At 47.6% G+C, this 19,127-nt stretch overlaps 1 long non-coding RNA gene and 1 pseudogene across 4 annotated transcripts in view; one reads left to right on the top strand and one right to left on the bottom strand.

Annotated features, from left to right (window-relative positions):
• Positions 1 to 8,247, top strand: part of LOC117974360 (uncharacterized) — a 96,831-nt gene extending 88,584 nt beyond the window's left edge. For both annotated transcript variants that reach the window (NR_187183.1, NR_187182.1), the window contains one exon: positions 7,536 to 8,247. This is a non-coding gene — a long non-coding RNA (uncharacterized LOC117974360). The remainder of the gene's footprint in view (positions 1 to 7,535) is intronic.
• The window catches only part of GGTA1 (glycoprotein alpha-galactosyltransferase 1 (inactive)), a 58,677-nt pseudogene that overhangs the window by 14,151 nt on the left and 25,399 nt on the right, over positions 1 to 19,127 (bottom strand). For both annotated transcript variants that reach the window (NR_132141.1, NR_132139.1), the window contains 4 exon segments: positions 12,700 to 12,788; positions 8,172 to 8,207; positions 6,128 to 6,193; positions 954 to 1,069 (listed from right to left, as the gene is read on the bottom strand). The product of NR_132141.1 is annotated as a glycoprotein alpha-galactosyltransferase 1 (inactive), transcript variant 2 (transcript).

The following is a 19,127-nucleotide window of genomic DNA, read 5'->3' as shown; positions in this document are numbered from 1 at the left end:
CAATGGGATAGATGCTATTTTCAGGCTGGGCATGGTGGCTCACACCTGTAATCCCAGCACTTTGGGAGGCCAAGGTGGGAGGATCACTGAAGCCCAGGAGTTCAAGAGCAACCTGGACAACATAGTAAGACCCTGTCTCTACAAAAGAATTAAAAATTAGCTGGCCGTGGTGGCGCACACCAAGCCTCCTTACTTAGGAGGCTAAGCCTGGGAGGTCAAGGTTGCAGTGAGCCACGATTGCACCACTGCGCTCCAGCCTGGGTGACAGAGCAAGACCCTGTCTCAAAATGAATAACAATTAAAAATCAAATTAAAAAAAAAGGATTCCATTCTCTCCTGATTACTCTGATGATACCTCATTGCACATCTCCAGCACATACCATCTGCTAAGCTCAGGAGCACCCTGTGACTCTGTCCAGATGTCCCATAAGCACCTGCATCCACATGCATTCCTAATGGAGGTCCCCACCTCCCCCAGCTCTGAGGCCTGTGTCTCCTCCTCCAGTCCCCTTTCTGGCCAATGGCACCACCACCCACCAGTCTCTCAGGTCTCAAAGTCACCCTGGACAGCTCCCATCTCCTCACTCCCAGAACCACATCCTTCCAGTTGATCCTGCCTCCTACCAATCTAGGCAAATAATAGTTTTACAGTAACGACCCCTATAAGACCATGAACTTCTCAAATACAACCATGTTGATTGATTTCTCCTGTCTCCTCTCCCTAACACAATGCCTAGCACAGTGTTTTTGACCATAACTCACAGTGAGAAATATACTTTACATCACAATCAAATAGATGCACATATACATATGTCTACTGTTAAAGGTCTAATATGCTAAGGCTCTTTCTCCTAAATCAGGAATGTTCTCAATGGCACTGTTGCCTCCACTGCCGCACCACCCCCTGCAGGGCCATGGATTTGCTGCACAGGGAGTGACGCCGCTTTTCTTACTTTGGATTAAACCAGTCCCATAGCTGAAGCTCTGTTGTGTCATTTTCCTTCCTTTGGTCTCCTCTCTTCCTTTTTCTTTGTCTATGTCTTCTTCCCCTTGTTGATAATTGTGGATCCTAAGTACAAAGGGAAAGTAAACCAGGTAAGGCAGGGAAGGTGATTGCGGTGGTCAGAGAACTGGTGAATATCTTGTGGAAATGTGTTCCAAGGCAGATTATGCATGCACTAAGTGAACTGACCAGAAAAAGGCTCTAGGCACTAAGCGTTTATTCATAAAGACATATTTTTGATGAAAAGATGCAGTACTCAACTCATTACCCTTCCAAGTCAGCACAGTTAACAATTTAATGACCCAGCAACCCTCAGGTTATTTCAGGGGAGGTGAGGGAAACTTGATAAGACAATTCTTCTAAGAACATTTTAGTTTATGATTGTCTTTCCTGCAATCTAAACTTTAACCCAGGCCAGGCATGATGGATCATGCCTATAATCTCAGCAATTTGGGAGGCCAAGTTGGGCAGATCACCTGTCAGGAGTTAGAGACCAGCCTGGCCAACATGGTGAAACCCTGTCTCTACTAAAAATACAAAAATTAGCCGAGTGTGGTGGTGGGCGCCTGTAATCCCAGCTACTTGGGAGGCTGAGGCAGGAGGATCACTTGAACCAAGGAGGTGGAGGTTGTAGTGAGCTGAGGCCATGCCACTGCACTCCAGCCTGGGCAATAAGAGCAAAACTCCATCTCAAAAAAATAAAAATAAATAAATAAACTTCAGCCCAAGCCTCAGCCCCCAAGTTAACTGAAACAAAACAAAACAAAACGAAAAACTTATTTATCTGGATGTGGTAGTGCATGTCTGTAGTCTAGCTACTCGTGAGGCTGAGGCAGGAGGATCACTTGAGCCCAAGAGTTTGAAGCTGCAGTGAGCTATGTTTGCACCACTGCACTCCAGCCTGAGTGACAGTGAGACCCTGTCTCAAAACAAAACCAACCCTCAAATGTCCTAGTCCTACTCACAAAATATTCTTCATATAATTTCTTTTTTTTTTTTTTTTTTTATATGACAAAGATTTTTTATTGGTAAACAATTTTATTCTCGTTAACAAGGAATGTTTATTCTAGATTTAAAACCTAACATGTGGCCAGGTTTGGTGGTTCATGCCTGTAATCCCAGCCGGCCAGTAAAATGTTTAATCTCGACATCAGTAAGGATCAGTTTTTAACATTTTACTTTATAGCTGCATTAGATTTTCTGAAGAGGGTTTTTGTTGTTTGATAAGGTTTTTTAAGAAAGGGAAGAGGTAGCAGTTTGAGAAAAAGTAATTAGTAGATATTACTGTGCTGGGTATTTTCTCGTTATTTGATCAAGTTCTTCCATTCCTTTTGAAATATATATGTAAGTTAAAAAGAAAAAACTTGGCCAGTCGCGGTGGCTCACGCCTGTAATCCAACACTTTGGGAGGCTGAGGCGGGCAGATCACTTGAGGTCAAGAGTTTGAGACCAGCCTGGCTAACATGGTGAACCCAGTCTCTACTGAAAAAAAAAAGACAAAAACATTAGCCGAGCATGGTGGCACATGCCTGTAGTCTCAGCCACTCGGGAAGCCGAGATGGGAGGATTGCTTTAACCCAGGAGGTGGAGATTGCAGTGAGCCGAGACCACACCACTGCACTCCAGTCTGGGTGACAAAGCGAGACTCCATCTCAAAGAAAAAAGAAAAAACTTTTACACTTCAATTCTGGTTGTGGTTATAATAAGTTATACATAGCACAATAAAAATTTTAACATGCTAATTTTGAAGGACTTTTAGAAAGCTCTTCATTTTAAGCCCACCAGATCTCTTTATAAGGAAACAAGCCTTCCTTGTGAGACACACAGGAGGGAAAATTCAAAGAAAAATAAACTTTTAAAAAAATAAAAGTGTTTAAGGAAATAAATGTGTTTATTTGTTTATTTAGAGATAGGGTCTTGCTTTCTCATGCAGGCTGGGGTGCAATGGCATGATCACTGCCCACTACAGCCTCCACCTCCTGGGCTCAATCCATCCTCCTGCCTCAACCTCCCAAGTAGCCGAGACCACAGGCATGTACCACCATGTCTGGCTAATTTTTCTATTTTTATAGAGATGGGGCCTCACCATGTTGCCTAGACTGGTCTTGAACTCCTGGGCTGAAGCAGTCCTCCCACCTCAGCCACCCAAAGTGCTAGTATTGTAGGTGAGCCACTGTGCCAGGCCAGAAATGTTAATTCCTTTTTTTTTTTTTTTTTCTTTTTTATTGATCATTCTTGGGTGTTTCTCGCAGAGGGGGATTTGGCAGGGTCACAGGACAATAGTGGAGGGAAGGTCAGCAGATAAACAAGTGAACAAAGTTCTCTGGTTTTCCTAGGCAGAGGACCCTGCGGCCTTCCGCAGTGTTTGTGTCCCTGGGTACTTGAGATTAAGGAGTGGTGATGACTCTTAACGAACATGCTGCCTTCAAGCATCTGTTTAACAAAGCACATCTTGCACCGCCCTTAATCCATTCAACCCTGAGTGGATACAGCACATGTTTCAGAGAGCACAGGGTTGGGGGTAAGGTCACAGATCAACAGGATCCCAAGGCAGAAGAATTTTTCTTAGTACAGAACAAAAGGAAAAGTCTCCCATGTCTACCTCTTTCTACACAGACACAGCAACCATCCGATTTCTCAATCTTTTCCCCACCTTTCCCCCCTTTCTATTCCACAAAACCGCCATTGTCTTCATGGCCCGTTCTCAATGAGCTGTTGAGTACACCTCCCAGATGGGGTGGTGGCCGGGCAGAGGAGCTCCTCACTTCCCAGTAGGGGCGGCCGGGCAGAAGCGCCCCTCACCTCCCGGACCGGGTGGCTGGCCGGGCGGGGGGCTGACCCCCCCCACCTCCCTCCTGGACGGGGCGGCTGGCTGGGTGGGGGGCTGACCCCCCACCTCCCTCCCGGACAGGGCGGCTGGCCGGGCAGAGGGGCTCCTCACTTCCCAGTAGGGGCGGCCGGGCAGAGGCGCCCCTCACTTCCCCGACGGGGCGGCTGGCCCGGCGGGGGGCTGACCCCCCCACCTCCCTCCCGGAGGGGGCGGCTGGCCGGGCAGAGGGGCTCCTCACTTCCCGGTAGGGGCGGCCGGGCAGAGGCGCCCCTCACCTCCCGGACAGGGCGGCTGGCCGGGCGGGGGGCTGATCCCCCCACCTCCCTCCCGGACGGGGCGGCTGGCCGGGCGGGGGGCTGACCCCCCCACCTCCCTCCCGGACGGGGCGGCTGGCCGGGCGGGGGGCTGACCCCCCCACCTCCCTCCCGGACGGGGCGGCTGGCCGGGCGGGGGGCTGACCCCCCCACCTCCCTCCCGGACGGGGCGGCTGGCCGGGCGGGGGGCTGACCCCCCCACCTCCCTCCCGGACGGGGCGGCTGGCCGGGCGGGGGGCTGACCCCCCCACCTCCCTCCCGGACGGGGCGGCTGGCCGGGCGGGGGGCTGACCCCCCCACCTCCCTCCCGGACGGGGCGGCTGGCCGGGCAGAGGGGCTCCTCACTTCCCAGAAGGGGCGGCCGGGCAGAGGCGCCCCTCACCTCCCGGATGGGGCGGCTGGCCAGGCGGGGGGCTAACCCCCCCACCTCCCTCCCGGACGGGGCGGCTGGCCGGGCAGAGGGGCTCCTCACTTCCCAGTAGGGGCGGCCGGGCAGAGGCGCCCCCCCCACCTCCTGGACAGGGCGGCTGGCCGGGCAGGGGGCTGATCCCCCCACCTCCCTCCCGGACGGGGCGGCTGGCCAGGCGGGGGGCTGATCCCCCCACCTCCCTCCCGGACGGGGCGGCTGGCCGGGCGGGGGGCTGACCCCCCCACCTCCCTCCCGGATGGGGCGGCTGGCTGGGAGGGGGGCTGACCCCCCCCCACCTCCCTCCTGGACGGGGCGGCTGGCCGGGCAGAGGGGCTCCTCACTTCCCAGTAGGGGCGGCCGGGCAGAGGCACCCCTCGCCTCCCGGACGGGGCGGCTGGCCAGGCGGGGGGCTGACCCCCCCACCTCCCTCCCGGACGAGGCGGCTGGCCGGGCAGAGGGGCTCCTCACTTCCCGGTAGGGGCGGCCGGGCAGAGGTGCCCCTCACCTCCCGGACGGGGCGGCTGGCCGGGCGGGGGGCTGACCCCCCCACCTCCCTCCCAGACGAGGAGGGAGGACGCTCCTCACTTCTCAGACGGGGTGGCTGCTGGGCGGAGGGGCTCCTCACTTCTCAGACGGGGCGGTTGCCAGGCAGAGGGTCTCCTCACTTCTCAGACAGGGCGGCCGGGCAGAGACACTCCTCACATCCCGGACGGGGTGGCAGGGCAGAGGTGCTCCCCACATCTCAGACGATGGGCGGCCGGGCAGAGACGCTCCTCACTTCCCAGATGTGATGGCGGCCGGGAAGAGGCGCTCCTCACTTCCTAGATGGGATGGCGGCCGGGCAGAGACGCTCCTCACTTTCCAGACTGGGCAGCCAGGCAGAGGGGCTCCTCACATCCCAGACGATGGGCAGTCAGGCGGAGACGCTCCTCACTTCCCAGACGGGGTGGCTGCCAGGCAGAGGCTGCAATCTCGGCACTTAGGGAGGCCAAGGCAGGCGGCTGGGAGGTGGTTGTAGCGAGCCGAGATCACGCCACTGCACTCCAGCCTGGGCGCCATTGAGCACTGAGTTAACGAGACTCCGTCTGCAATCCCGGCACCTCGGGAGGCCGAGGCTGGCGGATCACTCGCGGTTGGGAGCTGGAGACCAGCCCAGCCGACACATCGAAACCCCGTCTCCACCAAAAAAATACGAAAACCAGTCAGGCGTGGCGGCGCACGCCTGCAATCGCAGGCACTCGGCAGGCTGAGGCAGGAGAATCGGGCAGGGAGGTTGCAGTGAGCTGAGATGGCAGCAGTACCGTCCAGCTTCGGCTCGGCATCAGAGGGAGACCGTGGAAAGAGGGGAGAGGGGAGAGGGGAGAGGGGAGAGGGGGGAGGGGGGAGGGGAGAGGGGAGAGGGGAGAGGGGAGAGGGAGCTCTATCTACCACACAGTCCTTCTCTCCATATAATTTCAATAAGCAAGAAAGATGAGTGACTGAGAAGGTCATGAACATGAAACCATTGTGTGTGGACCCTCTGCAAGCACCAGGTGGGTGGGCAAACACTGACAGCTGTCTGATCGCCTTACCCATTGTTAAACCAGCTCAGAAACCACCAGCCCTTCTGAGCACTGCTGTCATCAACTTCTGGGTTTCTAAGAAATGAAAAAGTTTACAAATATTTTTAGAAAATGTGGTGTCCCCAAACTTAGGGTTTCCAAATTCTTTCTATAGCCGAGATTACTTTAAAAAAATAAAAAAACTTAAAATGCCAATTTATAAAACAGACAGAAATGAGACACTCTAGCTGAATGAGAGAGAACAGACCTGAGACTCCCTCAATCTCTCCTCCCTTGGGTAGCCCCCAGCCCTCAGCTCATCCTGGGGGCCCTAGAGGAAGAGAAGGGAAAAGGGGGCTGGAGTGGGGGTGGTATTAATGCATAAACCTGATTTCTAGATCTGCCACTTACTAGCTGTGTGACTGTGATAGGACATTTTCCCTCTCTGAATTTTGGCTTTCTCCTCCAAAAAGTATAGTTAATAATACTAATAACAGACCTACCATGAAGGTAATTTTGAAGACTGAATGAAATAGCATACATATAAGAGCTTTATGAGTTGAAAATGACTGTAACAAGTTATACGCTTCATGAAAAACCAATGCATGTTTCTATGTTTCTTTAGCTAAAACCAGCAGAATTCAGATTGTTGTAAAAGTCTAGAGAAAAATTCGGGTTGCCCAAAGGTTAGCAGTAACAGCCTCAGGAAATCTGAGGGTCACTGAGCAAGAAGTTCAGGAAACTACTTAGAAGCCACTATAGCCACCCATTTGAGAAAATTTCCACAGTCTCATTCATTGTGAAAGTCTCTTCAAGGTGGGGGGTCAGGCACGGTGGCTCACGCCTGTAATCCCAATACTTTGGGAGGCAAAGGCCAGCTGGTCACCTGAGGTCAGGCGTTCAAGACCAGCCTGGCCAACACAGTGAAACCCCATCTCTACCAAAAACACAAAAAATTAGCCGGGCGTGGTGGCAGGTGCCTATAATCCCAGCTACTCAGGAGGCTGAGGCGGGAGGATTGTTTGAACCCAGGAGAAGGAGGTTGCCGTGAGCCAAGATGGCACCACTGCACTCCAGCCTGGGCAATAGAGCAAGACTCCATCTCAGAAAATTAAAAAAAAAATAAAAAGAAAAGAAAGAAAAGAAAAGGTGGGGGCCTTCTGGAGGATGGGGAAAGAGGAAAGTCCGATGGACAAATACGGTGGTGAGCTAACTCATGAACAGGCATAATATTATGAAACCTGTTTTAAAGCCTATTAACTCTTGGAAGTGTTTGAGATGGCTTCCAATACGTAGGTACAATAAACAGAAAAACAACACAAGAATAAAAAACACAAGAGAGAACAGAAAGAGATACATTGATTTCATCACCCAGGTATATATTTTCACATGACCCCAGTCATCCCAAAGAAAAGTTTCACCTTTACTTTCATTTCAGAGCTGAGATACTGGCTGGGTGGATTTCAGCAAATTTCCAAGGTCACATGACATGTGGGCACAAAAGCCAGGATTTCACACCAGGGGATAAAGTATATCAGAAATGAAGGCTGGGGTAAGTACAAGCAGTTAAGTGCAATACTTTGTTCTGAGCTTTCTGACAACCAACCCAACCATTGGAAATATAAAGGTTTACATGGCTCTCATTTTCTTTTCAAAAAATACGAAAAGAAAATTTTAATGATACACACTAGTTTCTCAAGAGGCTCAAATTTTTTTCCTGATTTTTATTCTTAGAGCAATTTCTTGCATGGATCTTTATATAACATTTAAAGGGCAGAATAATAGACAATATCTCCCCGGATACTTTTTATCAGCAAGACAGGAATGTTCCCCAAATGACACTGCTTAAGAGAACTTTGAGGAGAACTGAGGGCAAGATACAAGCCATGGTTCTATAGAGATAAGTCTACAGAAGCTGCAGAAATAACATTCCAGATCCCGAGGAATCCACCCACCCACCCCTCCGACTTTGGCCAAACACCATGGCTGGCTGCCGTGTGAAGAATGGACTGTAGGGGGTGCCAGAGTGGCTGTGGGAAACATCCCCTAGAAATCTAGAATTCAAAGCACTTACTTTGAGTGATATATCCACAAGAAAGAGCCTTCTGTGCTAAAAGCAAAAAAGAAATAAAAACATATCATGTTACTTTTAATTCTGAGAAAGGCGATTTTGTAACCATTATCACTGAGCCCGGGGCTGAGCTAAGAGCCTGGGTTTTAGCTGCTTCCTGGTTTCTACCTTCCTTTGAGGCATAACCAATGACATCAGGAGGATGGAAATTTCCACTTCAGGATCTCAAGGGGAAACAGTTTTCTGCAAAATCTCAAATTGTGTGTTTGTGTGTGTGTATTGTAGAGACGGGGTTTTGTCACGTTGCCCAGGCTGGTCTCAAACTCCTGAGTCAAGAGATCCACCCCCGTTGGCCTCCCAAAGTGCTGGTATTACAGGTGTGAGTCATCATACCTGGCCTCAAATTCTGTTTTGTTTTTGTTTGTTTGTTTGCTCTTTTAAAAAGAAGACAGCTCTCCATTGCAGAGATGGGTCCTCTCCTGCCACCTACTCAGGTGCCTGGTGATGACGAAGGCCCTGAAAGGACGGAAATGCCGTGGCCCAGACATCCTTCCCCCAGGATTTATCTTCCTCCAGAAAAAAAAAGCATCAACTGCAGAGCCTAATGCCATGGCCAACTCAGAGCCTTCTATAGAACAGCCCCCAAAAGCATTTCTTTAACTAATGAAGGCAGTGAGACTCTTAAGCCCCTACAAGTGCTGCAACCTAGCACTCATAACCCTACCTGGCACTCAGGCCATGGATTTATAGATTCAGGTTCACCAACTTTTCATATCTCCTCAACAACCTTTCTCCTTACCCTCCTCTCCAGAATCCTTCAACAGCACAATGGTCACAGCAATATCCACATTGCAGTGGCTTTTAAACATGTATTCATGCTTTAAGCCTCCACTCAAATGCCACCTTTTCAATGCCTTGCTTGATATGATCCTAGCACAGTGCCTGGTACATAGTGGATACTCAATAAATATTTGTGAATGGATGCAGAACAATGGATCCTCCTCCAAGCCAAACATAATTTTTGCCTCCTTGAGGTTTTTTTTTTTTTTTTTTTTTTTGAGATGGAGTCTTGCTCTGTTGCCCAGGCTGAAGTGCAGTGGCACGATCTTGGCTCACAGCAACCTCTGCCTCCTGAGTTCAAGCAATTCTCCTGCCTAAGCCTCCTGAGTAGCTGGGGCTACAGGCACACACCACCATGCCTGGCTAATTTTTGTATTTTTGGTAGAGACGGGGTTTCACCACATTGGTCAGGCTGATCTCGAACTCCTGACCTCAAGTGATGTGCCTGCATCAGCCTTCCAAAGTACTGAGACTCCATCTCAAAACAAAAACAAAAACAAAAACAAAACAAAACAAAAAGAATCGGAGGTAATGCATAGCAAGGGTCCTGGCACATGCCCTCAATAACTTGTAGTTCCCATCATGATCACCACCATCATGAATATTTCATCATAATTTTGAAGGCTTCCTCTAATTCTCTAAAATTCGAAGATTACTTTTTCATCCAGCCTGAAATCAAATGCTATCCTAGATGATATTCTTTCAATACGCTTTACTGACAATTCTTCTATTTACTAATTGGTTGACATGCTTGAGTTAGTTATTTTTAATCCATTTTAGCTTAGTGCTGCCTACCTGTGTAAGGTTTGTGTCCTCGGCTCACCTCAACCTATCATGTGGCCAATTCGTGAAGTGGCAAAAACAAAAACAAAAACAAAAAACAACTCCTCCCCTTGAAGTTTTTTGCAGATGTTCAAGTGGATTCTGCACATCAGAGGATGTTGTGGCCAGAGTCCAGGTGCCAGACGATTAGCCTGAAGAGCAGCCAGAACCTGCTCTGGCTACCATGCAGAGAGAGTGTGCCCAGAGAGGCTGGTATATACATGCACGTTTCAGCCTTTGGCTCAGTTATGCACGTACAACTCTGGCTACAATTCCAAACACCAAAGTTATCTGATCAAGTGTTCAAACTCAGAGCTTGAAGGTTATCCAAGCAGACATTCCGACTCCAAGCAGGAACCCCAAAGGGTACTTGTTCTTCTGTTGGACTCTTCCAACTGCTAGAGCTCTTCTATTTACCAAAATCTCCTTTCTTGTTCTGCCCTCTGGAGCAGATCATGATGATGATGACTGTTACGAAGTGAATGTTGTATCTCTTCAAAATTCGTATGTGGAGGCCCTGCCCTCAGTGCGATGATATTTGGAGGTGGGGCTTTTGGGACGTAATTAGGTTTAGATGAGGTCGTGGGAGTAGGACCCCCATGAAGGAATTAGTGTCCTTACAAGAAGAGGAAGAGGCAGTAGCTTACTTGCTCTCCATCACGTGTGGATACAGGGAGGAGGTGGCCATCTGCCAGCCAGGAAGAGCCCTCACTGGGGATCTTGGACTCCTCAGCCTCTAGAATTGAAAGAATTAAATTCCTGTTGCTTAAACCACCTTGTGGTACTTTGTTATAGTGGCCTGAACTAAAATGATGATGAGGAAGAGAAGGAGGAGGATGACAGCTAGCATTTATTGTTTATTAAGCCCTAGGCATTGCTTCCCAGTGCTTTATACACAATAACTTATTTAATTCTCCCAACAACCCTATGAGGCAGGTACTATTATAATCCCTCCCCCAACTTTTTTTTTGAGACAGTGCCTTACTCTGTCACCCAGGCTGGAGTGCAGTGGCAGGACCACAGCTCACTGCAGCCTCAACCTCTCAGGCTCAAGTGATCCTCCCACCTCAGCGTCATAAGTAGCTGAGACTACAGGTGCGCACCACCATGCCTGGCTAACTTTTTAATTTTACTTTTGTAGAGACAGGGTCTTGTGATTTTGCCAGGGCTGGTCTTGAACTCCTGGGTTCAAGCAATCTGTCCTCCTTGGCCTCCCAAAGTGTTGGGATTACAGGTGTGAGCCACCATGCCCAGCCTATTATCCCCAATTTTTAAAGATAGGGAAACTAAACAAGAACAGAGTGGCTGAGTAACTTGCCCAAGGAGCAGCCTAGCTCTAGAGTCTGAGTGGGAAACGTCCTCAGCCCTCAGTTGCCTAAGAGAGTTCCAGGGTCCCCACACAAAACTCTGAGTCATCTCTTCTTTGAACTAAATCCCCTCAGTTTTCTCAATTCAAAAGACCTAGTTTCCAGACCCTTTTAACTTGGTCACACTCTAGTTTGTCATGTTTTTCTTAAAATGAGTTGTGCAGAATGAAACAAAGCAACATTCCGGAAATGGTTACATCTGTGCAGCACCACAGGGACTAATGGCTCCAGCATTCGGAGAGTTCTTCTGCTACTGATGCACCTAAAGGCACGGTTCCATTTTTAGTAACCAAGACAGTCCTCCTAGCTCATCAAATCTTAGAATTTAAGAATCAAAAGAGGCCGGGCACGGTGGCTCACGCCTGTAATCCCAGCACTTTGGGAGGCCGAGGCAGGTGGATCATTTGAGGTCAGGAGTTCAAGACCAGCCTGGCCAATATGGTGAAACCCTGTCTCCACTAAAAATACAAAAATTAGCTGGGCGTGGTAGTACACGCCTGTAATCACAGCTACTCAGGAGGCTGAGGCAGGAGAATTGCTTGAACCTGGAAGGCAGATGTTGCAGTGAGCCGAGATCATGCCACTGTGTTCCAGCCTAGGTGACAAGAGAGAGACTCTGTCTCAAAAAAAAAAAAAAAGAATCAAAAGAGATATTCGAATGTTAATCCAGGCTACCATCTTGAACTTGGGGGCCACTGAAACACTCCGCTATGAAAATTTTAATGGTACCAAAATAGCTCTGTACAACTCAATTGTACAGTAGATTTTTTGAACCTTAAGGCTGAGCTTTTCCAGTCTTTTGAGTCAAAGGCATCAGGCATTTCTGTGGCTGCTTGTGAAGACTTCTGTCAGAAGCCTCTCCAGCTGGAATGTCCAAGGCATTGTAGTTTCAAAAGGCACAGAGGTAGCTCATATATTTGGGGTGAATCCATAGATGAATTTGAAAACTTAGAAATGCTTAATTCATTTTGCTTTTCAAAGTTAAACACACACACACACACACTCTCTCTCTCTCAAAGATTTTAGCCAGGCACAAATGAATCACTAGCAATTCAGTATGTATTTTGCAGCAAAAGTCAACAACTTAAGTTGCTCCTTTAAACTCTGCAAATATTTCAGGATTTCAAAATTCAGGGTGGATTTCTCATGGAATTCCTGTCCGAAATTTCTTAAGGTAATTTCCATATTTGATTATACAAGTTATTTAAAATTACATTGGGCTTAATTTGATCTCATTTTCTCTGGATCTAGCCTACTGTTACAAAAATTATGATATTAGGAACAAGGCAGGAAGGAAGATAAGTAGTTAGCCAGAAGTCACTTGGGAGAGCTAACGATTTTAAAGACAGTCCAGGGCTTAGGGATTCAGGAAGGGTGGAATCCCTTATTTATGGTTTTAGTTAATCCTAATTTCAATTCAGCCTGGCAACTTGGATGATACTAGTAGGATAGAATCAAAGCAGTATTTTCATCCACATCACTTCATCATGTTTCATAATTACCTGTTGATAAATTCCCAAAACACAATGATCACAGTTGAGACAACCAGCATTGACAGAATTACTTTTCCTTTGACATTCATTATTTTCTCCTAGGAAAAAAGAAGAGGGGAGAAAAAAAAAGAACAGATTAAATCAATGAACTTCAAGAGGCGGTTTTTTAAAAATGCTTTTACCCAATTCTTTTTTAAAATTACTACTATACTTTAAGTTCTGGGATACATGTGCAGAACGTGCAGGTTTGTTACATAGGTATACACGTGCCATGGTGGTGCACCCAGCAACCCATCATCTACATTAGGTATTTCTCCTAATGATATCCCTCCCCTAGCCCCCCATCCCCTGACAGGCCCTGGTGTGCGATGTTCCCCTCCCTGTGTCCAGGTGTTCTCATAGTTCAACTCCCACTTATGAGTGAGAACATGCGGTGTTTGGTTTTCTGTTCCTGTGTTAGTTTGCTGAGAATGATGGTTTCCAGCTTCATCCATGTCCCAGCAAAGGACATGAACTCATCCTTTTTTATGGCTGCGTAGTATTCTATGGTGTATATGTGCCACATTTTCTTTATCCAGTCTATCATTGATGGGCATTTGGGTTGATTTCAAGTCTTTGCTATAGTGAATAGTGCTGCAATAAACATATGTGTGCATGTATCTTTATAACAGAATGATTTATAATCCTTTAGGTATATACCCAGTAATAGGATTGCTAAGTCAACTGGTATTTCTGGTTCTAGATCCTTGAGGAATCACCACACTGTCTTCCACAATGGTTGAACTAATTTACATGCCCACCTAATTCTTTCTAAAAGGATACATTTAGGATGATCTAACTAGAGCTGAGGAGTCTGTTCTACCTTAAATTGCATAGACCTGCAGTGGCAGATCATGCCAATTTGGTTAATAGAGGAGGCTGCCTGCATTGGCAAGGGTGCTAAGGCCACACTGGGGCTCAGAGGGGAGGTATCCCTATCTGCCATGGATGTAGGAGACAATGGAAGTAGCTGTACATGGTTCCCAGGGACTCCAGTTGCCTCCCCAGTCTGATCGCCCCACCTTTTATCTCGTGACTGTGAGGAGCCACCCCATCCCCAACCTCCATGCCCGTGGTATACTGATAACACATTCCCTTGCTCAGAGGAGAAAATGACCCTGGGTTTACAAGCTAGGCCTCATCCACTTCCCAGCTACCCCCAGCGTAGCCCCATCACACTCACAGGCAAGCAAAAAAAATGATACACAGCAGGTGCATAGATATTCCCTGATCGCTGCGTGAAACTGCTTAAAAAAGCAGGGGTGCTGTGTGAAGAATAACAGGCCAGGAAGTACTTTAATGTGGGTGATCAGGGAAGGCTCACTGTGTAGGTAAAAGTAAAGTCGAGTCCCAAGGGATAAAGAGGGATGGAAAAGGATGAAAAGCACCATAAGAAGGAATGAGACTATTTTGGGAGCAGCATATGTAACAGGCTGACAGGTGAAAAAACTTCTTGTATTTAAACAGACAGCATTAAAGAAGAAAAATACTCTCACCTCAGCATGGCTGGATCCAAGGAGGGGTGCTAGTTGGCAACAGGATGGCGGACAGGGCAAATAGACCATGAAAGGCATGGGAGGGAGGAAAGGGAGCCACAAGCACCTTGGAAGCCAGAGAATAACCAGATTTAACTTCATGCAGAGATGCCTGCCTGTGTGCTGGGGTGTGGAGGGTGGATCAGAGCTGACAGCAGCGTGGAGAATGAGGTGGCAGACTACTCTGATGGCCAAAACGAAGGGGTGGCTGTATTGCATACATGTTTTTTTCTTGGCTATATGTTATGATGTTTTCACATCTTCAAAAACCTCTCTGGCTGAGGAGATAATGTCCTCTTCTATGACTAGCCAGTTCTTAGAGATAGCCAGGGCTCAGCTAGAAGCATGCCTTTGATATACAAATGAACCAATCCTGAGCTGTAGATCTTCACCTGCCTTGCACACCCCAGGAGGCAATATGACTTGGCCTTAAGCATCCCATCAGGGCCAGGTACCGGACAACTAGGGGCCATCCCTAGAGCTTAAAGCCCTCTGAAATTACTCAAACTAGTCCATCCTAAAGTGTTCACCCTGCGCTGTCTTTCCCATGGAAACCCCAATAAGGGCTCTGGCCTCAGTCTTCCCCTTGCTGCCTGTCTTCTGTCTCCTTACCACCCTCGTGTCTTTCCCATGTGGTCCCATGTGGTCCCATATGGTGTGCTATGCCTCCTGTCTTTGGGACCCGTGAGCATAATAAACATTGTTTTTTCCTGAGCTTTTCCTGTGTCTCCTCTTGTGATCACACTGGACTGACCATCACATAAAAGAATACATAACAGTGGCCTGTGTTAAAAAGGAGGTAGAGAGATGGAAAGTGGTAGATTAATCAAAATATACCTTGGCAAGAGAATTGATAGGATTTGGCTGGTCATGTAGGTGTCAGGGACAAGGGAGAAGAAAGAAACAAGGTTTCTGTCTAAGCAGTCAGGTGGACAATTGTAGCATTTTTGAGATGGGTAGGATGGAAGAGGAATTGGTTTGAGGGGTAAGAATCATGAGTTCCCACTTGAATATGTTAATTTTGAGGTGTCTACACACTCCTAAATGGAGATGACAAGAGGCAAACGGACATTCAAGTCTGAAGTTCAACAGAGATATGGGCTAGACATGCAGTTGGAAGAGTTGTTCACATATGGAAGGTAGTTAATGTGAAGGAAATGAATGAGGCTGTAACTGTCTTTGCAAAATTATAACTAAATAAATTATGGCAGTGAAAGACATCAGACCTAACCAATTCCATCTTGCTCCTAACCTCTAACCTGTCATCCATTCCTGGGCGTAGGCTTAACTAGCCTTGGGAAGGAATTTAGTTTATAGTTTAAATAATAGCCCTTCCCAAAAGCTAAACTGTTCTTGTAAAATGAATGAAGGCTACCAGCCACCAAGTTAGAATGAGAGGGGCTGGAATTCTAAATATTACCAGCCATTATTCTGGAGGTCATAAGATTTTCAGGGAGACTGATTTGAGTAATAATAAAACTTCAGTCTCCCACACAGCGGGCTCTGTGTGAATTACTCTTTTCTCTTTTGCAATTCCCCTGTCTTGATAAATCAGCTCTGTCTAGGCAGCGGGCAAGGTGAACCCCTTGGGCGGTTACAAGGTTACCTTGTGAGAGAATGTAGAGAGAGGAAAAGGAAAGAAGCCGGCCCTGGGCTGAAGCCTGAAAATGTCAACATTTTGAAGTAGGATTGAGAAGAAACCTGGGAGGGAGGAAGAAAACCAAGACTGTGGACCTCTGGAAGCTAAGAGGAGACAGTGGCCAGCCACACACCAAATGTCATTGCTTTGTGAAACCACATCCCACGCCTGCCCACCCAGCAGCTGAGTCCCCCTTCTCTTCTTGGGCTCCCCCTGTCTATTCACGTTGCTGTATATGTTGTTTTTGGAGGTGGCTCTGCCTCCGGTATCAGTTAGTCTGTGAGCTTCCTGAGTGCAAGAGGTGTGTTTTATTCAACCCTGAATCCCCAGTGCCTCACATAGAGTACACGAGGCACTCCATTAATGTTTGCTGAGTGAATGAAATCAAATAAGAATGATACTTAAATTTGTCCTCTGGACACAGGTCATTTTCCAATTCTTTTCAAAGAGATTTCTTAGATGATTCCAGACTCAGATCTCATATCTTACAAACCCTTTATTATGAAATCCAGTTAAAGAAGAGAAAGAGTGGGATCTTCAGAAAGTGAGCTCTGTTTGGAAACAAAAAAGCCGGGCTGAATTCAATGTTATAACCCAACTTCCAGCTTTCCACACAACTGTGATGGGCAGTATTCCACAGACCCTGAGATGACGAGTTTGCTGGGTAAAGCTAATCTCAGGCCTCTTCCCTCTAAGTACCATATGAGCCAGCACATACAGCCCCAGACCCGTGGCAAAGTCAGAAAAGGCAGATGGCTGCAGGCAACTCATCCCCCACTGCTGAGAAAAGTCACTAGAGTCTGCATCCGAAGCACCAGCATTGAGTGCTGGAAAAGTCTTAGTTTCGGGTGCAAAAACCTAAGGCTGTGGCCACCTCTCTGTGCCGATGTCCTCACTTCCAGAGAAGTGGGGATGGTGGTAGCCACAGGCTTTGGAGTGATGTGGGGATGTGAGTCTCAACTTTGACAAATGAAGCTGGGTAACCCTGAGCAGTGGCCCTCATCAACAACTCCAGAAAGCTCTGAAAACCCAACACCTTTTTGTAATTCAATTGGCATCAAGGCCCTAACTGACATGAGGCCATTTATAATCTTTATCCCACTGAGTGAGACTGTTTAAACATTTCTATGCATAAATACTGATGTATTTTATTATGTGGTGCTGCTGCACCAGGAATGTTATATATGATACATAATCCACGTCCAAAAAATTCTGAATTCCAACACATCTGGCCCCAGGGTTTCAGATAAGGGATTGTGGACCTCTACTGGATCACATTAAATTAATAGTGATGATTACAAGAGATAATGTTGTCCATAAAATATTTAGCACTGTGCCTGGCATAGTATAAATGCAGAAGAAAAAAAAAGTCCACTAGTTTTTATTACTGATAGCCATAAAACAGGCTGTTGGGAGGATGCAATGAGATAGCACAGTGCCTGGTATTTAGCAAGTGCTCAAAACAGATTTGAAGGAAAGAAAGGAGGGATTTGGAATAAGAACATGTTATACAATGAAGTGCAAATAAATGCAAATGAAGGACTCTAAAGGTTTACCCATCTGTTCTGTGTCATAGCCTGATTAAGGATGCCTCAGAAGTGGGATGTGACTTTGATTCTCTTTGATCAAGCCTCAGGCACTGCTACAACCCCCTATGTGTGCCGAGGAGGCAACAGAGAGGCTGGCTGTGTGTCCCAAGCCTTGCCAACCCCACCTGCTGAGGATCAAATGCAAATTGTAAGGAACGTTAGGCAGAGAAAGGTGAAAACTCTCACGATTGGAAACATTGGCGCTTACATCAGGGATAGCCCGAATCAGACATACCTCCAAATCCCCGCTCCAAATACACAGATGTTTATGATTTTTTTTATTCCAAAAATTAGCATCAGAAGCAACTCTCGAAGCCCACTTCTTTCTGGAGCTTATCTATGGCTTGAATCTGCCTGCTTTTTTGCTGTGGTCAATCGTTACTCTTGTTTAAGACTTACAATTGGATGACCGGGTGCTAGCCTGTAATCTCAGCACTTTGGGAGGCTGAGGTGGGCGGATCACTTGAGGTCAGGAGTTCGAGACCAGCCTGGCCAACATGGCAAAACCCCTTCTCTACTAAAAATATAAAAATCAGCTGGGTGTTGCGGCACGTGCCTGTAATACCAGCTACTTGGGAGGCTGAGGCAGGAGAATCACTTAAACCCGGGAGGCAGAGGCTGCAGTGAGCAAAGATCATGCCACTGCACTCCGGCCTAGGTGACAGAGCAAGACTCCATCTCAAAAAAAAAAAAAAAAGATTTACAATTGGAAGCCGTCTGAATGAGCCAATTTTGCATCCTTCAGCAAAGCACTACAAATAGGCGGTGACATGCTTCCTGGAATCTGGAATCCAAGCCTCCAGGGAGGAAAGGTTGGCAGGGTGGCCAATGGGTCTTTTAAAACATTTTTATTTTTCTCTCTGGACAAAAAAATGAGGCATTTGGCAGCCATTGTGGTCTAAAAGTTCTTCCCTTGTGTGTTTGTCTCTCTGAATTTTCAACTGTGTAATTCTGAAGACTGGTGGTTCACTGTCCTACCCACCAGTAAGAAACATGGGTTTGGGCCAGGCACAGTAGCTCATGCTTGTAATCCCAGCACTTTGGGAGGCCAAGATGGGCAGATTGCTTGAGCCCAGGAGTTCGAGACCAGCCTGGGCAACATGGGGAAACCCCCTCTCTACAAAAAGTAGCTGGGTGTGATGGTGCATACCTGTAGTCCCAGCTATTGGGGAAGCTGAGGTAGGAGGATCACCAGAGCTTGGGAAGGTCCAGGCTGCAGTGAGCTGTGATCAAGCCACTGCACTCCAGCCTGGGTGACAGAGTGAGATCCTGCAAGAAAGAAAGAGAGAAAGAGAGAAAGAGAGAAGGAGAGAGAGAGAGAAAGAAAGAAAGAAAGAAAGAAAGAAAGAAAGAAAGAAAGAAAGAAAGAAAGAAAGAAGGAAGGAAAGAAAGAAAAGAAAGGAAAGAAAGAAAAGAAAAGAAAGTTCTAAAATTCTCCTTTCAAGGGATGGAGCACAGAATTAGGACCTGCCAACTATTAACACCCTGTCTGAAGTGGGAGAGTGGAACCCTGATGTCTCCTGGGTCCCACCCCTCAGAGGACTGGGTGAACTTGGCCAGCCCCAGTTGCACAGCCTGCAATGGTCCAGAGCCCTCCTGCCATCTCTCAGACCCTCTGCCTTAATACTCTTATAC

The sequence above is a fragment of the Pan paniscus genome, chromosome 11 (assembly GCF_029289425.2).
Source record: "Pan paniscus chromosome 11, NHGRI_mPanPan1-v2.0_pri, whole genome shotgun sequence".
Lineage (NCBI taxonomy): Eukaryota > Metazoa > Chordata > Mammalia > Primates > Hominidae > Pan > Pan paniscus.
Note: the sequence above shows the minus strand (reverse complement) of the source record. Positions and strands in the feature narration are given on the sequence as shown.